The 26,992-nt window shown below is 49.8% G+C and overlaps 1 protein-coding gene and 1 pseudogene across 2 annotated transcripts in view; both read left to right on the top strand.

Annotated features, from left to right (window-relative positions):
• Oxr1 (oxidation resistance 1) overlaps positions 1-26,992 on the top strand; it is a 330,122-nt gene that overhangs the window by 15,140 nt on the left and 287,990 nt on the right. The window lies entirely within an intron of this gene.
• LOC105743684 lies at positions 4,729-5,615 on the top strand (annotated as a pseudogene).

Genomic DNA, 26,992 nt, shown 5'->3' with positions numbered 1-26,992 from the left:
CCGCACTGGAGGAGCTGGGGGTCTTCTGGAATGCCGCAAAATTAAGAAGAGAGAGCTGGGCTTGTGGAAGCCAAGTGGCGACTGCAAGCTTAGGAACCCCGCGCTGGTAAATGCTGGCAAATCACGACCGGGAAGCTGGAGCACGTGCCCTCCTGAGGCCTGCAGGCAGGCACTGCTTAGGTGCAGAGCAGTGGGACCTTTGGGGCGCAGCCCCTGGAGTACAGTAGAGGAAGGGCTGGCGGTTTTCTGTAGCCTCCTTGCCTGAGTGAGGATCTGCTCAGAGTTCAGCTAGGAACACCCTCCCCCCACATGAACCCCAAATCTGTGTTTGCATAGTGTACTCAGGTAGCTGTAGAATGTTCTTGCTCTTGTCCCAGGAATTCCCAACTCATTAATTCACTCATTCTTTCCTCTGACAAGTGTACTGGAGGCTCACTGTTCATCAAAGATAAGGTGGCGAATAAACCTACAGAGGCCCCCACACCCACAGACCACACAGTACTGTGGCATTTATACAGTCAGCAGGGCAACGCGGGTGTAAAGAAAATCAGGGCAGAAAGGCGAGTCTGATAACGTGATAGGACATGACAGGCGTGGACGGGGTCTCTGACCCAGGCCCTAGGTGGACAGAAGGAGAGATCCAGAGGCAGCCTAGCAGCACTTAGAGGGTGGGAAGGGAAGGGAGGCCAGCGGGGTCCTGGGGGCACAGGCAGGGGCTCGGAGCCCCAAGAGAAGCAAAGGTGCTGTAGAGTACCGAGTCCCCAAGCCCCCACGACCAGGGGTCCCTGCGTCCTGCGAGTGCTGGTGGAAGCTTCGCTGGCAGCTGGGGCCGAGGCCCAGGCCTCTGCGCAGTCACTGCAGTCACTGCAGGAGACGTGAGGACCACAGCTGCAGAGAGCGCAGGGTGCTGAGCGGACTGGAGGCGTTTGGGAGACAGTGCTCCAACTGGCAGCCAGCATGGACTGACTGTCGGATTCTAGGCTGAGGGTACCGGAGGGAGAGCTGCACAGGTGTGCAGCGGCGGGTCGATCCGGCTTGCAGGGCAAGGATCTGAGAGCTCTCTGGTGTGTGACGATAGAAGTTTGTGCCAAAATCCAAAATGATTTTTCCCTTTTTTTCAGAAATTAAAGTCTGTGTATTAGTGTTCAGTTCTCAGACTGAAGGTAGTTTCTGAATTGCATTCCTCAGAAATTGGCGCCACACTGCACGTAGCTGTTCTCTCACCTCCTCTCCCCTCACAGTGACTTCCTTACTGAGGGGTGCCTTGCATGGCTGTCCATTCTAGCACAAGCTTCGTACAGTTTAAGCCCCTGAAAACATTCCAGGGCAGACTCGCCAGCAGTCTCTCCTTGCAGCACTGCGAGCAGGAAAGCGACCCTTACCAGGTCCCAGGTGTGCACAGGTGTGCCCAGGTGTGCCTAGGTGTGCCCAGGTGTGTTGAGGTATGTCCAGGTATGTCCATCAGACAGTGGCACATTTGTATTTGCACATCGAGGCGAGGTCACCAGAGTTGCATGGAGTATCATGTGGATAAGCTATAAAGTACCTCACAATAAGTTCTCTACACCTTTAGGATTTAACTTTGGTTTTTTTAAGTAGGTAAATGTCAGAAAGTAGGCGTAAGCCCCCAGCCCCTGCAACAGCACGGTCCATGTTTTTGAAGTTGAGTCTCTGGACCCCTCGAGCTGACCTTTAGCTTTTAGGAAGTGTTTAAGATCGCCTGACCATGCAGCGATTGGTGTCCATGCTGAGGACTTTGCAGCACCGCTTCTCCTCCATCACTGCACTGTCCCCAGAAGAGGAGCAGACTCGCCTGGCCGCAGCCCCCACCTTGGGCACTGGGAGGACGGGCCCCCTTGCAGCTCCAGCACCACGCACCACCTGCATCTCCGATGGCACCTAGGTCTCTACTAGCTCAGTGGGTGTGACCATGCTTTTAAAGAGCCAGGGGTAATTGTACCTATTCCAAGGCCTTCATTGTTGCAATAATGACCAAAACAAAGACAATAAAATATGGGGTAGGTGACATCAGTTGAAACCCCAAGTATTAAAACAAGTAATATTTATTATGCATTCGTCACACATTTGATTTTGCAGCCAGTTCTATTAAATGAGAGCCACTAAGCAATAACATTCCAGAAGAGAAGACAGGAGAGCTAGTAATCTTGCACATGAAGTACATGATTTATTGTGTCAGTGCTGTCATCTCGTGAGGAGCGATGGGATCCAGTAATTTGTTTAGCTCTTGAGCATCCTTTGGGATTCAGGTGTGGTTTTCCCAGAATTTCCTGAAGATGTAAAGATTTGATTATATTTCATAAGCTCAGCAGTTACTACCTAGTAAACAGGTTTCTTAATGGATCAGAGCTTAGAGCAGAAGCTTCCTTCCATTTTTATTTTTCATCCCAACGATTCTCAAGCATCTACTGTGTGAAAGTGAGGCCTGCAGTACCCATGACTGGGACACTGGCCTCATCCCTGCGGGCCGTGAGGTGAAAGGCCACAGTCTCTCTGGTGACACCCCGCATGTCACAGGGACATGCAGCCCACAGCTGCCCCCTGGGCCTAGTCAGCCTTCCTTGGTGGAGTCACAGAGCCACCAGCCAGGGATGCTCTGCTCCCAGGGCAGCTGCTTCAAAGGTGGCTCCGCTCACTGGGGCAGACTCCACGCTGGCAGCAGGGTCTGCGCCACTCTGCTTCCGGGCTCTTGCTGGGCACCGCAGTCCCCAGGCCCGTGCTGGGCGCCGCAGTCTCCAGGTTCTTGCTGGGTGCCGCAGTCCCCAGGATCGTGCTGGGCGCCGCAGTCCCCAGGCTCTTGCTGGGTACTGCAGTCCCCGGGGTCTGCCGCCAACTTCCAGTGCACCCCACTCCTTTGCACCCGCTGTCAGGCTTTGAAGCCATCAAAGGCTCTGCTGGCCCCCCAGCTCCAGGGCACTCCTTCTGCATCCTTCCTGTGGCTGCTTCTACAGGCAGGTACTGGCTGAAAGGGCGTCTAATAAGGGTGGTGACGATGGTGACAGTAGTGACAGCAACGTCCTCTATTTACCGGAAGCAGGAGTGCCCTCCCCTGGGACTGTAGGTGTTTTCTCATTAGTTTTCTGATGCTCTGGGAGGAAGGTGCAGCTGGAAGTCCACTTAGAAGATGAGTAACTGAGAGAGGAAAGCAGGGTGACCTGCCCAGCGCCCTGTCAGTGCTGCCCTTGTCAAACAGGGGACACCGACGGCACCAGCTCCACGATGCCCTGGCCCTGCTGCTGTACCCCACGATGGGTCACGACTGGCAGTGACCTGGGTACTAGAGAGGGGAGCAGAGGCCGGTAGACACTGTAGAAGGCACGTTTCTCCTGGCGGCCTTTGCTCTCGCAGGCTGTGCATTTTGTCTTTGTGGTTCTTGCAGGCTGGACGTAGGTGGAGGCAGAAGACAGAAGGATCACAGGGGACAGGCCCCCTGGGTCCCCTCCCCCACGACGGACTCCTCACACTGCTGGGCCAGGTGTGCTCCATGTCGATGTGTATCATTTCCATTGTCTGTTTTGTAAAAGGCGAAAGATTTATACAATCTGAAGGGAAACCAGAGTATCCATTGTCTGTTTTGGCCTGACCTGGTAGCAGATGTTGTGACAACATTGCTTTTGCCTTAAAAAACTCCTCCTCACCTCCCAGCAGAGTGCAGGGATGTGCAGCACCACAGGGAGGCCCCATGCCCGGTCAGCACGGGCACTGGGGGACTGGCACCCGGAGCCAGCTCGAGCTTCAAGCTCTGGACTGCTCAGCCCTTCCGCAAGCCCCTGACATCACTGCTGCAGGCAGGGGCTCTAAACCCTGGGCCTGCAGCTGTCCCTCCAGGGTCAGAACCAGATTCCCAGAGCCCTGCAGCTGTGCCGGCAGTGGACAAGGAGATGTTGTTTTAACTGTTTTCTCTTTGATTAAGACGTACTGTTTTGGGGCTGGGGAGGCAGCTTGGTGGTCTAAACACCTGCAGTCCCCAAAATCCCTACTGTTCTTCTTTTTTTTTTTCATGTATTTTGTACAGGGTCTCACTACACAGCTCAGACTCGCAGTGATCCTCCTGTTCTCGGCCTCCCCAGCGCTGGGCTTACAGGTGTGCACCACCACCCCCAGTCTTGGTGGCTGGCACATGTGTTGGTGGGGATCAAGCCCCAGTCCCTGCGCTTGCCTAAGCAGGCACTTTGTCCTCTGAGCTGTCTGCCACCCCCCTGCTATTCTTTAATCCAGCAGTTTTTCCTCCTATCCTCAGGCTGACAAATCTCATAGGCCTAGAATTTATATCCTTAGAAAGTGCAGGGTGGTTTGGAGCCTGGGCCCAATGTGGCCGAGGTCCCAGCTGTGAGAGACTTGGGGTCAGGAGGAGCAGCACTGCCTTCCAAGCCAGCCCAGGGCCAGCCCGCAGGGCAGCCATCCTGTAGTGCTGGAGAGATGGAGGGACGGAGGAGGAACGTTGCTCTTTCATTTGAAGTCCTCAAGCGGCTTCGTGCTCACAGAGGAGGAGCCAGGGCTTCGAGCTCTGCCCCCAGGCAGGTCTGTGCCCCTCCCTCACCGAAACTTTGGGCCGAGGCCCAAAGTGGTAAAGGCGGGGCTGCAAGCCGTGGCCGTGTAGCATTTACGGTGCACAGCATTAAAAATGAAGTTCTAGCTTTCTGTGCTGCCTGGCAGGGTCCACACGGTGTTGTTCCTGATTCCCATTGTAGCTTAAAGGGAAACTTCACAATGTCCGGAGCCCTTGGTGTCCTGCAGATGAAGGAGGAGGACGTCCTCAAGTTCCTTGCTGCAGGAACCCACTTAGGTGGCACCAACCTGGATTTCCAGATGGAGTAGCATATCTGTAAAAGGAAAAGTGATGGAATCTACATCATAAATCTGAAGCGGACTTGGGAGAAGCTTCTCCTGGCAGCTCGAGCCACAGTAGCCATTGAAAACCCTGCTGACGTCGGCGTCATGTCCTCCAGGAGCACCGGCCAGCGGGCTGTGCTGAGGTTTGCTGCTGCCCCTGGAGCTACTCCTATTGCTGGCCGCTTCACTCCTGGAACCTTCACTAACCATGTCCAGGCAGCCTTCCGAGAGCCACGTCTTCCGGTGGTTACTGACCCCAGGGCTGACCACCAGCCCCTAACGGAGGCATCTTACATCACTCTGCCAACCATTGCTCTGTGCAACACAGATTCCCTCTGCGCTATGGGGACATTGCCATCCTGTGCCACAATAAGGGAGCTCACTTTGTGGGTCTGATGTGGTGGATGCTGGCCTGGGAAGTGCTGCGCATGCGTGGCACCATCTCCCGTGAACATCCGTGGGAAGTCATGCCTGATCTCTACTTCTACCGGGATCCTGAAGAGACTGAAAAAGAAGAGCAGGCTGCTGCTGAAAAGGCTGTGACCAAGGAGGAATTTCAGGGAGAATGGACTGCACCAGCGCTGGAGTTCACTGCTGCTCAGCCTGAGGTCTCAGACTGGTCCGAGGGCATGCAGGTGCCCTCTGTGCCCATTCAGCAGTTTCTTACTGAAGACTGGAGTGCTCCGCCGGCCACGGAAGATTGGTCTGCAGTCTCCACTGTGCAGGCCACTGAGTGGGCAGGATCCACCACCGAGTGGTCTTGAGCTGTTCTGCCGACGCTTCAGCAAAATGGGAATGAGGCTGATGAAAAATAAAACTGTTTCTAAGAAAAAAAAGAAGTTCTATTAATGAGGCATTTTATGTATTTTGGAATCAAATATCATAAGCTGTAATAATTTTTAAACAGATATTGAAATATTTTTGTAAATAGTTTATAAATATTTACATAATTAATGTTTTTAAAATGGTGTGGCTTTCCTTCTAAGACCCTTCAGATAATTATGTGCAATTGAATATCAGATTATCTTCCAAAATAGGAATATCTACTAGCAGTGTAACAAATACCTGTTTCAGTTATGTGTGTTTAAAAAACAAAATGCCATTATTGGCCTCCTTCTTTTTAGCTGTGGAAGTTAGCTAAAAGTTGGCTGATAAAGAAGGAAATTCCTACTTTGAAATGCCTCATGTATTTCCGTAAGCAAAATTATTTTCTATACCAGTATAATTACTGTTCAGGACTTTCGCAGGGAATTATTTCTGTCAAGTCTTCCTGACTTTAGAGCCTAAAGTTCTGATTAAACGTGGGTTGTTTTTGGCCAAGCGCTCGCTCGCTCGCTCGCTCGCTCGCTCGCTCGCTCGCTCTCTGCTCCGTGCAGCCTCGGCCTCGCTCGTCTCTGGTAGCACCTGAAGCTCCGTGAGTCCCGCTCCTGTCCCGCCACTTCCACTAGTGTTTCCTGAGCTTCCTGTGAAAGGCGACTGCCTGGTTCCCTGTCCGTTCTATTCTGTGGCTCATACTGCAAGACACATTCTCATGGCTCAGCGTTCAGAACTCGGTCTTCTCTGCTGCCTAACGTCTAAGCCTAGAATCATGCCTGCTGTGCCCGCTGGCCTCCCTCCTGCCCGTCTCAGAAGGCGCTGGGCCTGCCCACCAGCATTTTGGTCTGAACTCAAAGGGTGCCAGAGTCTACGACTTTAAGAACCATTCAACTGCATACTTCATTTCGTTTTAAAGGACTTAAAGCAAAACTCTGGTAGAAATAGAGTGTGCCATATAGGTACATTTAAAATTTTCAGAAAGCAGCATAAAAAATATAAAAAGAAAAATGTTAAATAATTTTTAACAGTCCCTCCTTTTCTTCTTCCTTCCCTCCCTCGTTTTTCTGGTTTAGGAGACAGGGTCTCCCTGTGTAATCCATGCTGTCCTAGAACTCACAGTCCTCCTGCCCCAGCCTCAGAGTGCTAGAATTACAGGCTTGTGCCACCTCCCCGGCTTAGTAATGTAGTTCATAGCAAGTATCAAAGTAGTATTCTAATTTATAAGGAATACAGAAATCCTTGCTGTTATAATCAACATTATCTTTATAAATCTTCAGAATCCAGTGTGCAGCGTATATTGGCTTTGTGTCTCACTTGGATTTAAGAATCCAGCTTCCTTGATCAGCTGCCTGTTTCTGCCTTTACTTCCCTTCCTCCTGTTTCTTCCTTTATTTCTGCAGGACTCAGCAGGAGCCAGAGTCTTCACACTGAGCTCCATCCCCAGCCCTTTGTACTTTGTAAATTTTGAGACAGGTTTTCTCTCATTTTGCACTTGTCCACCTCTTGCCTCTACCTCCTAGAGGCTGAGATTACAGGTGTCCCCACCAGTCCTAGCTTGTGGTGGCCTCTTGCAGTACTCCATGGCCACCGGTGCGTGCTTACTGTCCTGACAGGTCAACCTCAAAATGCTGGTTATTTGGGGAGAAATATTTCACAGGTCCACCGCTGGGAGCAGTTTCAGTTTCACTGTTAATGGGATTAGTTTGGCGGAACCACCAAAACCGTGGCTCACTGCCCCCAGAGGCCCCCATGTCCCACTTAAGTCACTTTCCTTAATTTGTGGACGCAAAAGGATGATAATGGGCCAGAGCCACCTGCCTTTTGCTCCATGCCCTGTAAGTAAGTAGTACAAAGCTATAAAGAAAATAATAAAACCTGAATTCAGAAGCGTTGGTGCCACCACGTTTCAGCTCAGGAGAAACTGCTGCTTAGGCCCGATGCAGCCCTGAAGGGAGAACTGCTCACTGGAGGCGCGGGCGCCACAGCCTTCGCTTCTCCTGCACTCGCTCAGTCAATCCCATTTGAACAATTTTTGGCCTATGATTTATTCCCTTTCCTTGGTAGTTATCTTTACATTTTTTAATGTATAATTTAAGATCAAACAACTGCAAATGCACATTTTTGAACTTGAGAGTCACATTTAGCAAATCAGTGCTTTCAGACGTTAACAGCTCTCGCTTTGGCCAACAGTCTAATTAAATACATTTCACTTAGCTAGATTTAAGGAATTCTTTTTATAACTTTGCTAATAACTAGTTCTTTTTCTATAATAAAATGCTGTTTAATCTGCTCATATTAACTTGTGAAACATTAGATTAAAATCGTGCTTAATGATTTCTTTCGTGGGGTGGGTGATAGTTTCCTACGCTCCTTTCCATCCTCAGGCTGCTCTGCAAGCCTGTCCTTGCCTTCTGGGGGCGCGCTTGGTTTTCGCGGCCCTCGCTCTGCTCTTGAGGAGGCCTCGGCCTTTCCGGGCCCAGTGCCTGTCCTCAGCCGTGTCCGCCTGCAGTGCCCCGTTGCGTTCCATCATCCCAATCTGCTAGCGCCCCCCCCCCCCCGCAGCGCTGTTAGTTGATGCGCTTATTTCACGATTGCTGACTGGTATAGAGAGCGCTTTACTGCTGTCTGTTAGTGAAAGTCAGAAGAGCGAAACCGTGATCCTTCAGCCTTTGTGCGCAGCCCAGGAGAGGAGGGAAGGGGCTGGGAGAGGAGATGGTCCCAAGGCCTTAACGTCTAGAAAGCAGAGGGGACTTTTTGCTTTTATTTGACATTATTCCCTATTTTTAGATTGCCTTCTTTGTGCATCTTTCCTTATCTCAGATTTTTAAAACTTAGACTCTACTATGAATGCAATTCTCTGCAATTCTGAAGCGCTACTGACACGATTGCCCAGATCAGTCTAGGACTTTCCTGTATCAAGACAACTTCTTGGGGGTATCAAAGATGTGAATTTCTTGGTGACTCTTAAATTGCAGTATTAGACCTAAGGGCGGAGACTTTCTGTCCAGGGATGAGCCAGTAGCTTTGGATTCTTAAAGTGCGAATCCTTGAAGTTAATAATTTTATTTCATTCTTATTCATCCATATTTGGTTTAAAGCTACAGGAAACCATTTTAATTTGGTTTCATTAAATGTACCCTCGCCCTGTGACAACAATTTACCTAAAAGAGATGAAAAGCTTTATACAGTGCATGGATGTCCACAGCAGCTTGAGTCGTAATAGCGTTCATGAAGGAGAAGGACCCACGAGCGTGGCATCCTCCTGCAGGAGTGCTGCCTAGCAACGCCAAGAATGGGCAGGCCACGCAAGACACGCCTGTGTTGGGGACTCAAGCTGGGTACAGAAGAGCACATGGCACACAGTTCCCCTTCCGTGGATTTGCAGAACAGCCCAAGCTAGTACAGGGGTGGCAGTCAGAAGAGGTGTTGGCTGTGGGGCTTGGGGGCTGACCAGAAAGGGCGAGAGGGCTTTGTGGAGTCGTCGTGGTCCTGTGCCACACCCAGAGCGGCGTGTGGGTAGACGGTGTGTGCGCACCAGCACTTGCTTGCTTGCTTGTGCACTTGGAGTGTGCACTTTGCTCCGTGTAGGTTCTATGTGTGTTTTCAGCATTAGCAAGGTGGCAGTGGGAGAGGGAAGCGTCCTTCAGCCAGAGGGACGCACAAGCTGTGCAGAGGGGAGGAGCAGCACTCAGCCCCTCCTCATGTGACAGGATGGGGGATGCTGATTGTATTTAAATTTCTAAATATAGCAGTATGATCACTAATAATTAGAAGGATGAATAGTGTGACTGACTGAGAAATCAGCATCTAAAATTTTAGGTTTAATAATGTGTTACTTGTGCATCGTAGTGGAAGGCAGTGTGGGATTCCAGGACCTGCAGAGAGCACACTGGGCAAGCCCAGTCTTGCTCGCTCGGCCCGCACCCCACCCCGCCCTGGGGATCGCTGTCTGTATTGGGTCAGCTCATCTTGTGCTGGCTTTCGGCGTGCAGGAGAGAGCCCACAGTCCGTGTCCCTCTGTGTCTGCCCTACTTCTCTCAGCCTGATGTCCTCTGGTTCCACGCATTCTGCAGCATGCAGGACCCCACTTGGACGGCCCAGAGATGCTGCGCCGTGTGCTACACCCGCTTTCTCGGTGCGCTCCTCTATGATGAGCGCTGAGGCCCAGGCCCTGTCTCAGCCACTCTGGGCAGTGCTACGACACATGACACCTGCAAGGGACACTGGTGTGCTTGCACACCCTTCGATGGCCGCCTGGGGAGGGGACCACCAGATCACGTGGCAGATGTACTTTTAGGTTTTGAGGAGCTTCCATGATAGTGTCCACAAAGTTGTAGGGACTTACATTTTTTTTTTAATTTTTAATTTTTCTTTTTTTTTTTTTTTTTTTTTTTGCGGAACCAGGGTTTGAGCTCAGGCCCTTGTGCTTTCCAGGGAAGCGCTTATTCTACTGAGCCATCTCCCCGGCCCCAGGACTTACATTTCCACTCAGAGTAAAGTTCCTTTCTCAACAGGGCACTGGGGTGCTCTCCTGCAATCCCTGTACTTGGGGAAGCAAAGATGAGTTCAAGCTCAGCCAGAGCAACTTACAACTTAGTGAGACATGTGTCAGAATGAACAAATAAAAAGGGAGCGGGTGCTGAGGACACAGCCCAGTGCAAGATTCCTGCTTCAGTTACCAGCAGCAGAGACAGAAAGAAAAAAGAAAGAGGGGGAGAAAGAAACTGTTCATTTTTCTCCCCATCTTCATCAGCATTTGTTATTATGCTTCTTTCCCTGTTTTTGTGGTGCTGGGGATTGAACCCAGGTCCTTTGCCTGCAAGACAAGAGCTCCACCACTGAGCCACGTCCCAACCTGGTACATTTTGTTTATTAATAGCTGTTCTAACTGTAGTTGGGGCTCTTTAGTTTCAATTTCTTTTCCTTGATAGCTGATGGTATTGGACAGTTTTCATAGATTTGTTGGCCGTTTGTATCACTTCTTTTTAAAGTATCAGTTCAGATCATCTGCCTGTTCTTTAGTTGGATTACTTGGTTTTACTGTTGTTGAGGTTCCTGAGTTCTTTGCATGATGAAGTACTAATCCTTTGTCTGCAGGTGCTCAGGGAATGCTCTTCCTTCTGTTCGCTGTCCCCTCTCTGGCGACTGTTTCTGTCTGCCGTCCAGAAGACCTGTAGGCACAGGCAGCCCGGCTCATCGGCCCTTGCTGCTCGCTGTGCTTCGGGGTCAGGTGCTGCACACTGCTGCCTACCCGACGTCTTGAAGACGTTTCTGCTTCTGGTAGCATTGCAGCTGCAGACTCCAGACTTGGGTACTTGATGGATACTGAATTGGTTTCTGTACAGGCTGAGAAAGAGGAATCAGGCTGCAGCACTCTGTGTGTAGATCTCACTGTTCCAGCATCACTGTTACCGAGGTTTTTTTTTTTTCTTCTTCTGGTACTGGGGATTGAAGTCTGAGCCTTTTGACTGAGCTGTAGCTCTGTGTGTCTCTAAGTGGCCTAGGCTGGGCTCAGACTTGTGTTCTCTCTCCCTCCCTCCCTCCCTCCCTCCCTTCTGTCCTATGCTCTTTCTATTTTTAGCCTGTTTTCCTGTTGTTTTGGTTAGTGTAGCCCTACAGTGTGTCTTGGTATCAGCTTTAGTTGTTCAAGATCATAGTAGCTTTTTGTGTCTTTTGTGCTTTCATGTGAATTATAGAGTTCTTGTTTTTTTGTTTTGGGTAGTGTGTCGCTGTTTTCAAGAAAACAACTTTATTGAATCTCTAAGTTGCTTTGGATAATGTGTACATTTTAATAGTATTAATTCTACTGATCCATGAACATGAGAGATCTTTTCATTTTCTTGTGTCTTCAGTTTTTCTTGGGAGTGTTTGGTAGTTTTCTTGCAGCAATTGTTCATTTCCTTGGTCTTAGGTATCGCTAGGTATTTCGTAGGTGTCATAAATGGGAAGGCTTTCGTGGCTTGTTTCTCAGCAATCACATTATTTACATATTCTGAAAATGCTGCTGATTCTTCTGTGTTGATTTTGTAACCTGCAATGTTAGTGGCTCTATCAGTGCCAAGAGTCTTTGGTGACGCTGTTAGATGTTCTGTGTGTCGCATCTGCAAACAGGATAATTTGACTTCCTCCCTCTTTGCATGCCATTTATTTCTGTCTCTAATTGCTTTGGCTAAGGCTTTAGGACTACGTAAGAAATCAGCACGTGAATCCGATTTGGGAGCCACGAACCGTTGAAAGGAAGGAGTAGCTGAGACTGCTCCTGGGGAGTGGTGCTCCGGAGGCCAGCACTGCCTCTCCGCACGAGCTGGGCCGCCAGTGACTGCTGCTGTGTGTAGGCTCTGCCTGGGGAAAGGAAAGTGTGAGAGCTGCTCACCCAGGACGCCGCTGCTAGTGACACTCGCGAAGCGCGCTCCTTCGTAGCGCTGCACTCACCTAGCTGCCCGGGCGTCTGTGCCAGCCCTTCCCTTCCGCTTCTTCCACCCATCGTTGCCCGATTTCCAGGACGTGTCAGCGATTTTGCCCTGGGCTGTGCGCATGCTGCCCCTCCAGGCTCTTGGGCAGCACTCACTGTCGGGTTTCCCAGGCCCGTGCCTGCTGGAGCCCAGACGTCATCCTCTGCTTGATTCTTTCTCTTGTCCTGAGTGTCTGCGGTGAGGTGCAGCAGTGCACAAGCAGGAAGCACATGTGGTCGTTCCGTGTGCAGCCACCTCGCCAGCCTGCTCGGTGCCAGGGCTGTCCTTGAGTCGGAAGGACACCTTTTAAATGAACACATAGTTTAAGTTGTTAAAACTGTAACGAGGGGCAGCCAGGTAGCTCAGCGGACTAAAGCGCCTGCTTAGGCAGAGCGCAGCAGCTGGGGTTCCACCCCTGACCCGCTGTGCCGGCCCTGCCCCCGGGGCACCCTGAGCCAGAGATTAAGACTGGGCGTGGTGGCCTGTGCCTGTAACCCGGGCTCTTGGGAGGCTGAAAACAGGAGGATCACTACGAGTCCGAGCTGTGGAATGAGACCCTGTAGGCCCTACACTAGATACATAAACAAAACAGAGCAAAAAAACTGTAACACGCATTTAAGAGAGGATGTAACTGCTGGCCTCCAAGTCCCTCTTAGGTGTCTGTGGACAACTTTCAAGTTGCTAGGGTCCACGCTTTTTTTTTAAAGATTTATTTATTTATTTGGTCCAGAGTCTTGCTTAACAGCTCCGACTCGTAGTGATTCTCCTGTCTCAGCCTCCCCAGTGCTAGAATTACAGATGTGGGCCACCATCCCTGGTTTCAGTGGCTGGCGCAGCATGTGGTACCATTAATCGAACCCGGGTCCTTGCACTTGCTGAGAAGGCACTCACACTGCCGAGCTGTCTCCATGGCCCAAGGGTCGACATTATTGAAGTGGTGGCTGCATCATGAAAATGAGGGGGAGTGTGCTGAGGTTTGCCAGGTATGCAGAGTAGTGTGGTTGCTGCTGTCAGTACACCCTGCAGGCCGGCTGGGCTGGCACTGCAGTTGCCCTGCAGCATACCACCTCGGGCCAGTGACCCAGCACCAAGCTGATCGAGTCTAAGGAAAGGACCCAGCAATGGCTTGCTGGGTCAGATGTACTGCTTCCCACTGACGGCTTCCCAGTTAGATCAAAATCTAAAGAAAGAAACTGCAGGTGAGTATCTACAAGTGTCTACAAGGTTCCCTATTGATCAGTGCCTGAAAGCTACTTTTAGAAAAAGCTGGGATGTTTTAAAGCTCTCTCGCATAAACCACTGTGTAGAACTACAGAACAACAAAAAACTGGAAGCCAGGTAAATGTGAATATTGACCAAGGAACACACGCACTCAGCATGCAGCTGCTTTCTGCTCTTGGTAGTTGGAAGTCGCTGGGAAAGCAAGATGCAAATCTTTCTGATTTTGAAACAATACATGTTAAATTTTGCTGCTCTGGAAAGCTTTGGAACCCTGACTCCAGGAAGTGTTTACAAGATGCCCTCTCGCAGGAAGGAAATGCTTGTGTCACTTGCTAACAGGTGCGCTTTGGTTCTGTTGCATTCTCCTCTATTTGTAAATGCAGTGATTTTGTTCACTATATACATGAGGATGTGCTTGTGCCTTCTACAGCTTTCTTCTACTGTATTCTTTCTTACAACTTACTGGCTCTGTCATAAAGAAAGTCAATACAATTAATTGGAAAACAAATGATGTATAACTTCTGGAACTAAAATTCTAAAAACAGAGTAAGTGTAATTTTCAAAAATTTACATATTTATTGAAATACTTAGCTGTGTTGTTCATTCTGAATAATTTTAATAAAATGATCCTCTCTGTAGTTTTTAGGTCTACAAGTTTAAATTCTTACGTTAAGCAAAACATTTTCAGAAAAATAAAATTAATTGTGTAGCAATCATAAAATGATCTTTTGTGATTCTATATCCATATCCTAAGTAACATTTTGTATGTGTGTGTGTGTTGTGTGCACGTGTGTGATGTGTGTATCTGGACATAGAAGGATAGCATGTCTAAGTAGTAAACTGGCAGGAGCACATTTCAGGATACGGGTGCTAATTGGGCTCCTCTTAGTGGACCTGGTGGCGTCTCACCTGTTTGGCTTTTAGATTAGCATTTTATGTCTGGATGGCTATTCCTCTTGAAGGTTAGTGCTTGAAGACTTTTATGCCGGAGAAGACTTGAAGACCATGCGTTTCTGGGTGGAGAGTCCGTTGGCAGTTGCTGAAGGACACACGTGCATCTTTCTCAAGGTGTTCACGTGTGGAGGAATTTCCTAATGTCCTACCAACTACAAAATTTTCATAGCCTTTGGAAAAGTTAGCTTTTTAAAAAAACTTAAATTTTACATTTTTCACCATATATATTTTTTTTTCTAATTTTATTTTTGGTCACTGGTTTTACAATTCCATAGCAGGACATAGCAGTCCCTGCCCTACCCACACACCTCCCTATTCTTATTCCCCAGAGGACCGTGTCTTCCCACTGCTTTCCCTCAGGGTGGCCTCTAGGTTCCTAAACGCCACACTTCTCCATGTTTCTGCGTTGCATGTCGCTATCATTTGGACTTGAAGTGTCCCCCAAGCTCATGTTGAAGGCCTGGTCCTGATGCAGCATTGCTTAGAGGGGTGGGGGCTTCTGGGTGGGATCCTAAGGGCCTCCACACTGATGGGTGTAACTGACCACTGAGGACTCATGGTGGGCGACGACGGAAAGGCTGGTCACTGCGATGGCTTTGGTGGGTGATGGAAACTGAAGAGCTGGCACCTAAAGAAAGAGTAAGTCGTGGGAGACAGCGACCATGCAGGCCACAGCTTGTCTGCGCCATTTCTCTCTGACGCCCTCCCTCCCGCCCTCCTGCCTGCCATGAGGGGAGCAGCCATCCTCCGTCCTGCTCTTCCTCCACAATGTTTCTGCCTCTCCACAGGCCTAAAGCAATGGCAGTAGCCAACGGTGGAACTGTGAATCAGAATGTCCTTCCTGCTTTAAATTCCTGAGGTGCTTTGCCACCACGATGAGAAGCTAACATGTTTTGCTTTCTAATTTTTACTATGGAAGACAGTAAGAATGTTTAAGATTTACTTTCCTATCTTTTAAGTTATATCAGTGTTCAGTTAAATTACTATCTAATGCTCATCATAGCAATGGATATTCTTCATACTTGATTATCTGACTACACTGATTTTCTATGACAGTGTGTTCGGTATTTTTCCTGGAGTTAATTGATGTGCTCCCTCGACCTCCCATCACAGTCTTTAAAAAACTCACTTCCAAACGTTTTATTTATTACAGTGCGCCACAGCGACATTGAAGCCAGGTCTTCTGCCATGTTTTTGGTCCTCTCTTTGTTCTTCATGTTGAAGATGCCCTTTGTCTCTCTCTCATCCTGGACATCCTCTTTTGGGTGCTCACATCTGCCATTCCTTGCTTTCCTTCCTGCAGTTAGTAACATTCCTTTACAGCTTCTCAAAAAAGCTTGTGAGTGGAGGTCCATTCTTCAGATGTTGTGCAGTCTAAGTAATGTGTTTGGCTGACAAAAGGGCTCCTCCATAGCCGGCGACTGGATTTGTAACACAGAACATGTTATGGGGTCCAATGGATTAATTTAAATTGTGTAGATAGCTTCCAAAACACTAGTCATTTGGATTCCTCATGAGTAAGGCCACGTTCATTTCACCTGAGTGTCCCACCCAGCTCATCTGAGGTTGAATATGGGACGAGCTGACAAGCAGGGGGCTACCGTGGGGGGTGGCCACTTCCATGGTTTTTAAGTGTGTTTTTGGTGCATGAAGTCCATGCATGCAGAGTAGGCCCAAAATGAGCACAAAACTACAAAAATCCTCGCATCTTACTTAGATGCCCGGGCTTACCGTACAGGGAGTTACTGTAGTGCCCCGACCAATCCTGCCTGGTGAAGATTCTGCCTGTGTTTCCTTCATGTCCCCAGTGTCTAGAGCAGTGCCTGGCTCATGGTCCCAGCAGGTGCTTAGTAAGTACGAGATGAGTGCAGGCTTTGTGCACATAGCGGGCAGGGACAGGCCCATGAACCTTCATGGTGCACAAATATACTTTGCTTGTAATGCTATGTTCCAGAAAGGAATCTCGGGATGAAGAATATTCTGGAAAGTCACCTCCTCCACTACACCATCTGCACTAATGACCCCACTGAAGCCCAGGTGTTTCCAGGCTGAGCTCGGCTGGAGCTGGCCGCTGCTGTCCTTTGCCAAGATCCGGTCTGCTAGCTGGACTCTGAGCTGCTTCAGGAGCCAGGAGGGCAGTGCAGGAAACCTGTGCTCAGGGTGAATTTCATCTGTACACACTGAAGTTACATGAAACCAAGTCTTCAAAATCTTTAAGACTCCAAGTTAAACAAAACAGCTTCTTCTGTCTCCTATAACAACACAAGTGGTTTTTACAAATGGGTTCTTACAACAGATACAAACCCAGGAGAATGCAGGGGCAAGGAGAGAGTGGGTGGGGAAGAGCCGGGAGGCAGCAGCCCTGACGAGGGCTGGGGAGAGCCATGAGGGCCGCGGCTATGGGCCGAGCTGGGAATGCCACAGCCCAGTGCCAGGAAGGCTGGCACAGGGGCCCAGGTCACTTGGGAGAGTGCCGGGAGGCAGGGGCAGGGTGCACAAAGGCAGGGCTCCTCGTGGGGAGCCCTGTGGGGCTGGGGTCGTCACAGAAGCAGGGCAGGGCCCGTAGGGCCGGGGTCATCGCAGAAGCCTGAGGCTCTCTCAGCCAGGCCTTTTCCTGAGCAGCCAGATGCTTACCCCTCCTCCACTCCGGAGAGAGAATGCCACCTTGGTGACCCGAAATGTGTAGGATATTCCAAGAAGCCTGAAGAGATGGGCAGTCATAAGGAATGGGAGAAAAAGGGAGATGCCTGGTGCCAGAGAGCAGCCTCCCTCGGCCTTCCCGAGCCTCAAGCGTCCTGCCACTGCTAGCGCTAAGGATGGAAGCCCAAGCACCCCTCTCTGGACCAATGGACAAGAACCAGACACGATGCCTGGGCTATTGGTAGTTTGGTGTATAAACTCAACATGCCAAATGAAAGGAGTGTGCGGCGGATGAGCAGGAAGCCTGCTCAGCAGGCTCGGCCCAGCGCAGGAAGTGCCAGTTAGCATCTAAATGTCTTCCTCCCAGTGCGAATGGGAAACCAAGACACAGACAAAAGAGTCAAAGTGTGGCGAGGTGAGGAAATCTTTAGAAAACAAGTAAGAAGAGACGTGCAAACATGAAACCAGCAGAATAAGACTTTTTAAATATTGTGGAAAATTAGAATAAGGGTAGAAATAATATATGCCCAATAAAGAAGACCTATCAAATTGATCTAATATTTATGTGATAGGAACTGCAGAAATAGAAGACACAAAACTGAGACAATCCTCTAAAATAAATAAGCCATCCAAAAAAAAAAAAAAAAAAAAAAAACAAACAAAGCATTTCAGAAGACGCACTAGATTAACCACGGTGTGTGGCAATCCAGGCAGAGTCCACCACGTATTTCACGCAGGAAATAAAGCAGCCTCAGCACGAAGGCCTATCATTGCAAAGTGTCAGAATACTTAAAGAGATAGCTGTGACAGCTGCCATCAAAGGAAACAATGAAATAGCAGGCAAACCCCAAAACACTGTGTAGCAGAACTTTATCATACATCTGAATAACTACTGGATGCTGGAGTAAAATGTAAACAGGAGGGGGGCAGTTCTGGGAGTTACTTCCAGTCCTTATTTCTATTCTTTCTGTTCTAATGGTCTAACTTAAAACAACCTCCTTAGGGGCTGGTGAAAGCCCCAGCCCCCAGCCTCATGGGCACCTCGTGACACCCATGCTTCATCTGGGTATCGGTGACCTGGGCAGGGACTTCCAGTGGGAGGGTCAATGCCTAGCTGCCTGAGATGCAATCTGGAGGGATTCCACATTTTAAAAAGTTGCCATTGGCAACGTGATCAGAAACCACCAGAGATGACCAAAAATGGGAGTTAGGGATGGTGCTTTTTAATTTGATGTGCGCTTCTGTTACAGCCAGTGCCCAGGTTGTCTTAGTGCTCTGTGAAACATCGTTCCTCGTGAGCGGTGCTGGGGTCTCCTGGAGAAGTTGTCACAGGTACCATGGCTGCTTCCAAGATGGCTGTGCAGGGTGTGGAGGAAGCGAGGCTCACTATTGGACCTCTGAAATTCTCTAAGTTCAGGGGCTGGGGAGATAGCTCAATAGGATAAGCGCTTGCCTGGCAAGCACAGGGTCCTGAGTTCAACCCCCCAGCATACTGGAAAAAAAAAAAACTTTAAAAAATAAATGAAATAAAATTCTCTAAGTTCAGACATTTTTGGAGAAAGGTGTAATTTCAATTTAAAATCTGCTGGAAGCCTGTGTAGTTAGGGTATAGCATCTCTATCTTGCTGTAGATTTTAGAAGCATGCAAATGAGAAACATGCTTTTCCATGGTTGTTTGACTTTTATTTGGCTGTTTTGAATTTAATGAGATTTTCTTAATATGGTGGTCAGGAGTCTGATGCTGGGGTTTCCTGTGGAAGGATTTCTTTTCCTTTCCATAAGCACAGTCACAACTGCAGTATTCCAGATTCATGTTGAGGGTTCTGATACAAAGGCCCCTCTCCCCGGAGCATGTATTTCTTTTTTGCTCTTGCTAGAACCAGTGGATCCCTCTGTCCACACTGTCGCCTATGGATGCATTATTTCTGTGGCAGGAATCCACAGCCAAGACAAAAAAAAATCACAAAGTTTTTTATGGAACTATAGCAGTCAACGTGGGTGGAAGTGTAAGACTCATTGTCACGTGCCGCGCCTGCCCTGCCGCCGCCTAACCTGGCTCCTTGGGAGTTCGGGGGGAGCTCAGTGTCGCCTTCCAGCCTCTGCAGTGTGGCTTTCTGAAAACTGAAGAGGAGACAGAAGCTCAGTCCCTGACTTTGGTTATCCTGCTTGGTGCGGTTTCACAAGAGGACAGCTGGACCCTAAGCTCAGCTTCTGCATGATGAGGTTTAATAGAAGGCACGGAGAGGGAAAAGCAGTTCTGTCATACAAATTTGGAGAAATTTGAATTTGTGAACAACAGATTTTTCTCTTTGCTCATCTAGGTGTGCTGCAGGCAGCAGTCACGCTCGCCCTGAGGCCTTGCGAGGTGTATGTCACAGCCTCTCTCGCCACTCCTTTCTGTCCCTCCAGCCCACTCTGTCTCTTGTCCCCTTCATGTTCCTGTTTCCTATTGCCTGTCTTCCACTGTGATCATTGATTTATGCGTGTTGTGGGTTTCTCGTGTAAGCAGAGCCGCGTGACGCTCTGGTTGTGTGTTGTCCTGGGGTGCAGGATCAGCATGCTTGTGAGAAGCGAACATCGCAGATGCAGCCTGAATTTCAGGGAGCCGGTGCTGCCTCTGGGGGCAGTGTCTGTGGGACCTGCACTAGAAGACGCCTTCTCAACAGTCCCCAGCCCTTGCAGCGTGGAGTTCCTCCTGGCTCTTTAGGTTCTTGGTTCTGCCCGCAAGTGTGCTCAGTAGTGGCCAAGCAGGACTTACGGAGCCTGAGTCTAAAACAGGGTTTCATGACTTCTGAGCCGCTCACTGCCTAAGCTAAAGTTGAAAATTTCCATTCCTCTTCACAGGCTACATACCTTAGTGACGTTTAAAATACTTATGGACCGAGACATGCAGGTCTGTTAGGCGCTAGGCAGGGCACTCAAAGTGACGATGACCAGTGGGGTGCAAATGCCCAGGACTGGGCGGCTCAGGCGGGGCCCTCCGGCCGCCGACTGCCGTGCGCAGCGACACAGAGCTGGGAGGGCGGCTGCCTGCACTCTGCCCCACCAGGGCAAGGCGTCCTCAGTGACCTGAACATGGGGGTGCCTTTCATGAGGTTTGAGGATGATAAACAGAACAGGACAGGGGAGAAAGCATTTCGCCTTTAGGGATGACTTCGGTTTTAGTGTCAGTAATCCAAGAGTGAGCACCTCTCAGGAGGAGCTCGCAGTCGAAGAGCCTGCCGGGCAAGCACAAGGTCCTGGGTTTGACCCCACATGCCGTGCCAGCCTTGGAACCCCGGATGCGCCATGTAGGCCTTGGAAACCGGCCTTGGTGGCACACACTGTAATCCCAGCACTGGGGAGGCAGACAGGAGGATCACAATGAGTCTAAGCTGCATAGGGGGACCTTGTGCAAAATAAGTAAATAAAAAATAAAATACTCCTCAAAAATTAGCTTCGAATACACAAAAATATTTCTTTTTTGTAACTTTAAGAGTATGTATACAAAATATAATTTGTCAGAGATTTTTGTTTGTGTTTTGGTAAACTTTCTTTTTCCTGTGTGTGTATTACAGCAGAAAGGTGCTAGATTTCTTTGAATTGCAGTCTTGTCACTTCCTAAATATCTTATTTTGGTCATTTTTTTTCCCCTTTTCTGATTGCTTTAGGGGCCGAGTTTTGCGTGTAGGTCAGAGCTGCTGGAAACAGTCAGTGGAAGAACTTGCGGAAAGAACATGACCTACAGCAATGGGGACGCAGGAGGGCAAATTTCTCTTCCACTTTTCCATACCTTACTAATAGTTCTTTACTTTTTATTGAAATGAGCTTATTTGCTATATATGGTAAACACCAACATAAAATATCCAGGCCCTTCTACCACTGGAGAATGTTGTCCTTTCTTTTGGAGAGCTGTAAAGTCTGTATTTTAAAAATTGCCTTAAACAATTTTTTTTTTAAAAAATTCCAAGTCTCTTATTTTTACTCATTTCAAAAATGTTCAGAAAGGCTTTGTTAATCCCCATGGACAAAACTGATGGCACCGTGGACTCAAAGACGAACAGTAGAATCAGGGGAGCAAAGAGCAGCTGGCGCCCAGGCCCCCATCAGGGATGAACTTGTGTTTTCTGTCTTTCTCTGAGAGGAGACAGAAGCCCAGCCTCCCCCAGCAGGGCCTGGGGGACCCCAGCTGCACATGTCATACGGAGCAGTCTCCCGCACACTTCCTGTCCTCCCAGTTCCGCAGAGTCACATCTACTGGAGCTGAAGGAGGAAAACGAGCTATCGAGGGCAGATTGAACAGACAAAACAAAACGTAACAAAAACCAGCCTTTTCTGGTGTGTGCACTATTTTTAAATTTTGATGTAAACTAAAGAATTGTGAAACATTTCTTCGAGGCCCTTAGGAACAGGTAATTTGGGGGACAGATCATGCAGAGAGGCAGTAGTCTGGAGTGCTCTGTGTAGACTTACAGTACTTTTTCATACATAAAATGTGTGTTTATATGGCTGACGTGGGTCGTACCGATGACAGAGCAGAAGGAGAACACATCTGACAGTTGGAGGAATATAGGCACGCAGATGGGTGAGTGTGGCCTAATGCACACCCGTCACCTTGGTCATGGAGAGGGACGTTTCTAACACATGTTCAAAGCTCCTTTCTCCTGTGTATGTGTCGACAGCTACAGGCTAATAACGGCCTGGGAGTTCAGCCTCGTGGGATGAGAGGTCTAAAAACAATGGTGTGCGCTTTGCTTCCGAGGCTGTGATCAACCTCTGTTGAGGAGAATCGACACGGACGACAAGCAGGGCTCTGTGGCCAGTCCTGCCTCCTTATCGTTTGCATTTATCTGACATCTTCATATCGCTCTGCTTGTTGAGGGTTATAACCACTTACTTACAGTGATTTAGTTTTTTAAAGGAAGATAAATGGACCTGCAATATTAAATCACGTTGTTTTTTTCTTTTTTACGTTCTTATTTCTTCATCCCATTTAGGTTCCTGCAAAAGATTTGGTGACTTTTTTCCTTTGAAACTGAAGAAAATCTTAGGATAGGATAGGCGACATGATATATATATATATATATATATATATATATTTTTTTCAAATATAATAATAATTTAACTGAAAGTGTGTACAAGTTTGGAACATAACCTAGAGCTATTTTACATGGAAATCTGTAAAACATACTAAGAGGTATCATCTCATTCACGTGGGCATTCTGAGGCTGAGGTGTGGCTTTCAGCATTTAGCCTATTTATGAATGCTGCTTAACGGAGCCCTGAGAGCGTACGTTCTGCCCACCCCCTGGAGCCCCTCGGTGCCCACCCCCTGGAGCCCCTCGGCGCGCTCTGCCTGCGCGCCAGTGCCCCCGGCTTGGGCTGGGACATCATGGAGCACAGTGGTCAGGAAGCTGCGCATCCCTTCCATCCCAGGACAGCATTTCTGCTTCCAGAGAGTTCCTATTTTGAGCAGCGGTGGGATCCAACCGCCACAGCAGGCACCTCAGAATAGCTTTCCGGAGGAGACTGCTCTTTCCCGTTTTTATCCTCTCCACATTCTTTAAAAAGTTAAAGCATTTACATTGTTCTTGGAAATATTAAAGCTAAGAGAAGACTTTTGTGCAGGCAGCCACTCCAGGGCTTCAGGGTTTCCATCTTCTTTCCACTCATAGAAGAGGACACAGTGGAAAATTAACTCAAGCTGCCATGTAAGGGATGAAATGGACATGAAAAGATAAATTAATATGTTACTCTGCAGGTAAATAGTGGTGACACCACCCAGCTCGAGTGCCTCTTACACACGCGTGATGTGCATTGTGGAGCATGTATGTGGGCAGCTGAGACAGAAATTTCACCTAGTGGGTGGGATCAAGAGCATTCTTATCTTGCTGCAGGGTCTCGCTATGCAGATCAGACTTGTAGTGACCTTCCTGTCTCGGCCTCCTTAGTGCTGGGATCACAGGCATGTGCCGCCACGCCCAGTTCAAGGAAGCATGGTTTGCCCTGGGTTCTGAGGCTGGCACAGTATGTGGTACCAGGGATCAAACTCGGAACCTTGAGCTTGCCAGGCAGGCACTTATGCTGCCGAGCTATCTCTCCAGCCCTAGAAATTATTTTTGAAAATACTGGTGGCTTTGTAAAATAGACACAGACAGATGCACTGCAAGAAGTTTGAATTAGCTATAATTCCTCCCTTGTCATCACTGCAGTATTAATTAATTAAAATCTAATTGTAAGAATGAGGACCACCCACTTGGGGCCCACCTCCTGTCCCTTTCTTGGACAGGAGCTGTCTTTCCCTCAATAAATACATTCTGCTCGAAAAAAAAAAACCAAAAACACCTAATTGTAAGAAAACGTACTTTTTCAAGGCTGCTTTGTCAGTTGTGTTGGTTTTTTCTTTACTTTTTTGAAGTATTAGTTGCTACAACTTTAACCAAAAAAAGCAAAGAAATGGTAGTGTTTCTGGCCAGTGGTTTTGTTTGTAGTTTCTTGTTTTCTCAGAAATATCTGACAGGGGTGGTGAGATGGCTCAGCAGGCTAAGCGCCTGCGTAGGCAAGCACAGGGACCGGGTTCAATCCCTGGCAACACGTGGTGCGGCGCGCTGCCCCCACCCCCTGGTACACGGAGCTGGCCACCACCGAGACTGGGCGTGGTGGCACACATCTGTAATCCAGCGCTGGGGAGGCTGAAAACAGGAGCATCTCTAGAGGTCCGAGCTGCATAGTGAGACCTGTATCAAATACATTTAAAAAGAAAAAGAAAAAAATATCTGACAGTCCCCCAGACCTTGAAAGAAAACTTTTATTTCTTTATGAGGTACCTAAGGCCTTCAGATAACCCCGCTGCCGGCTTCTTCCTCCTGCAGCGTGGAGTCTCCAGTGCCAACGCGCAGGGCACAGTCCTCACGGAAGCTGCAAGCTCAGGTCTCAGCTGGCTTCCGAATCCCCTCTTCCAGCGCTGCCTGCCTGGCAAATTGCCAAGGCCCTCAAGGTCGGTTTGGTTTTCCTTCTGTTTCCTTCTTTCTCCAGAATCACGGGCAAATGACTTTCTTCCTGCTGGGTGTCGCCTCACTCTTTATTCGTGTCACCGGGTGGCATCCGCGCCTCCATCAAGAAGGCTTTTGTGTGGCAGGTACAAATGTTGTCTTCTTTTGTCCCCTTTTGCCCCCGGAGTCTTGCCCTTGGTAAAGTAGGATTGAGTGATAATGGATTAATGGATTGAGTGATAGTAAGCCCCGCATCTTAATAGATGCTGGAGAATATATCTAAGATGCCCTTCTGCTTGCTGCAGCGTTCATCCTCCCGCCAGCCTGTGTGTCTGCGCTGCTCTTCTTTGCCAGGGCTGGCTGCCTTCGCCCTGTCCCCGCCACAGCCTCGGCCTCCCTGTGGGCTCCACAAGGACTGCTGCAGGATTCCCTTAGCGTGTGTCCCTCGACCCGCCAGTGCTGTGCGTGATGGACCCAGGGGAGGCAGGGCAGCCACACGTGCACTGCTGGGGCTTAAGCTGCAGGCCACACTGCGGCAGCCCTGTTGTGAACGTGTGACGTGGCTAAGCCGCCCCGCGCCTGTGCTCGAGGCCGGAGCTTCTAAGGCCCGCATTTCCGCAGGCCCTCCCAGCAGCAGTGCTTTGGGTGGTGTGGGACAAAGCCCTCTGTGCAGGGACAGGGACAAGGAAGTGGGACCTGGCACAGGGCTGGGGACGCTGGCCCCCTGCCCCCAAAGGACAGCTGGAAATGCCTCCACCTGACCAGGGGAAGTCGTTCCCAGAGGAGCCTGTCTTCAGAACAGGTGCTGGCCAGCGTGTTCTCAGGGCCAGGCTTGTCCTGCTTGGGACAGAGGAGCAGAAGGCCTCCTCGCCCATCCTGAAGAAGAAGAGTGCAGCTCTCGGGTCTGTAATGGGAAGTCACCCTCCTGGGAGTGCGCAAGGCCTTCTCTGTGCAGCCCAGAGTCTGTGGAGGCCTTGTCTTCTTCCCTGTACCGCTCCGTGAGGAAGCTCATCTACCTGAGACATGGCAGGCGGCAGCTGTGGCCACTTCTCCTTGGCTGCATGGAGTGTTGGAGAGGGTGACCCTGAATTCAGATGGGCCAGGCAGGAAGGCGCCACCATGCTCTGGGTAGAAGAGGCGGCCACGTTTCCAGGCCACAGATCTGAGCTCCTCGGCTCTGCTTGTGAGCCTGCGGAGGGGAGCCTCACGGCTCTGTGCTGAGGGCGTGGTATGCAGTGCTTCCTCAGCAGCAGGCACTGTGGGCTGTCAGGGCCCCTCGCTTCTTCCTGAAGCCAAGGAGGTCTGAGGCCTGGCCTTGCTTCCAGGGCCTGGGTGCAGCTGAGCAGCTGAGGGACACTGACACTGGGCTGGGACCCTGCAGCTCAGCACCAGTGGGCCTCAGGCCCCAGAGCAGAAGCAGCCAGGGACAGGGCGGTCACAGCAGGGGGCACTCAGGGCTTCTGGGACCCCTCTGGGCGCTGGGAGCTGATCCTGTCCTGATGGATCCAGCCACTTTCTTTTCCCGCTGTCCCCACAGACACGTTCTCTGTCACTGCCCCCCCACCTCCTTGTCACAGCTTCCTATTCCTCAGGTCCTTCTTTCCACCCTTCCCCCCCCGGGGTTACACACAGATCAGCACCAAGCTCCTCTGTGGGAGCTCTGGCTTGACCGTTGCCATGTCCCTGGCCCACAGCTCCCGGGCCACGCAGTCCACTGGCTGAGGAGCCCTTCCTTCCCTGCGGACTCGGAGGCAGCAGCTTTCATCCAGAGCGGCTCCTCCTCCCAGAATCACCTCTTCACGTGAGGCAAGGCCTGTGATTCTCACCCTCCCCTGCCACCCCTCACACTCTTCCTCCTCCTCCTCCTCCCTGCCCTCTGCCTTTCTCCTCCCGGATACAGACCTTCCACCTGACGCTGACAGTGGTGATGACTGCAGCCCGAGTCTGCAGCGCGTCGTGCGGCAGCAGCAACCTGTCCTCAGCGCCAGGACCCCTCTTTTCCACAGATCTCGTGTTGGCAGCACTCGGCTTTAAGGAGAATGGTTTTGAAATCACAACTTAGAAGTTTAGCGAAACATTTAATTCCTTGTAGGAAAACTGGCATTAAACGTGTTTTTCCACATTAAATATTTTGGGTTGACTTTTGGTTTCAAAGGAAGAATCTAAGGGATGTGTCATTTGTTTTGGGGGCCACATTTCTTCTGCCTCCATCAATGACACGGAGTCTAGAGGGAAGCGGGCAGGGGACAGAGGTGGAGGTGGAGGCCACACGGATCCAGCCACCCTGGCGCCTCCTGCACAAGGAGGAAGCAGGGCCCATGCCGGCTGGGGCTGAGGGAGAGGAGAGCCGGGTTCCCTCTCTGCTCCTGAGGGTGCCCGGCCCAGCCCCAGTGTGCATTCTAACTAACTGTGGAAATGGTCTTCGCCTCTGCTCGCAGGGTATTCACTAGAGCAGTGCTTCATACTGGGGCTTTAAAACCCTCCCTCCTTAGGTGGGAACCACCAAGTATGTGTTCTGCTGGATGCTTTCTTTTTACCGTTTTTATAGTATAGCTTCTGAGATCAGCACACTGTGGTCCTTTTGAGTTTTGGAAAGTATTTGACATGCTGGCATTTGTTACTTTCTTTTGTTTTACAATAAAGGTAAAGGTTGTGTTGCATTGTTGGTTTCTTTTTATCCCTATCCAGTAAAATTATACCAAGTTTAAAAAAAAAAATCCTATCTTGAAAGCCACGTATAAGAGCAGGCCAAATAGCTCAGTGGATTAAAGTACCTGCAAGCAGGTGCAGGGCCCAGGGGTTCGAGCCCCAGGCCTGCAGTACCAGCTCTGCCCCTGAGGCCCCACTGAGATGGCAAGTGAGACTGCACGTGGTGTCGCGTGCCTGCAATCCCAGCTCTTGGGAGGCTGTAAACAGGCAGATCGCTACGAGTCTGATCTAGTAGTGAGACCCTGAACACCCTGTAGACCTTTCCCTAAAATACAAAGAAAAAAAGAAAAGAAAAGTAAAGCAAGCAAGCCATGCATTAATAGGCAGAGCAGGCGCTCTGAGGAATCCCCAAAAGCTCCCTGCGGGGGGATAACCTCG

Source organism: Octodon degus, unplaced genomic scaffold, assembly GCF_000260255.1.
Source record: "Octodon degus isolate 3935 unplaced genomic scaffold, OctDeg1.0 scaffold00148, whole genome shotgun sequence".
Classification (NCBI taxonomy): domain Eukaryota; kingdom Metazoa; phylum Chordata; class Mammalia; order Rodentia; family Octodontidae; genus Octodon; species Octodon degus.
The sequence above is the reverse complement of the archived record's forward strand: the minus strand, read 5'-3'. Positions and strand labels throughout refer to the sequence as shown.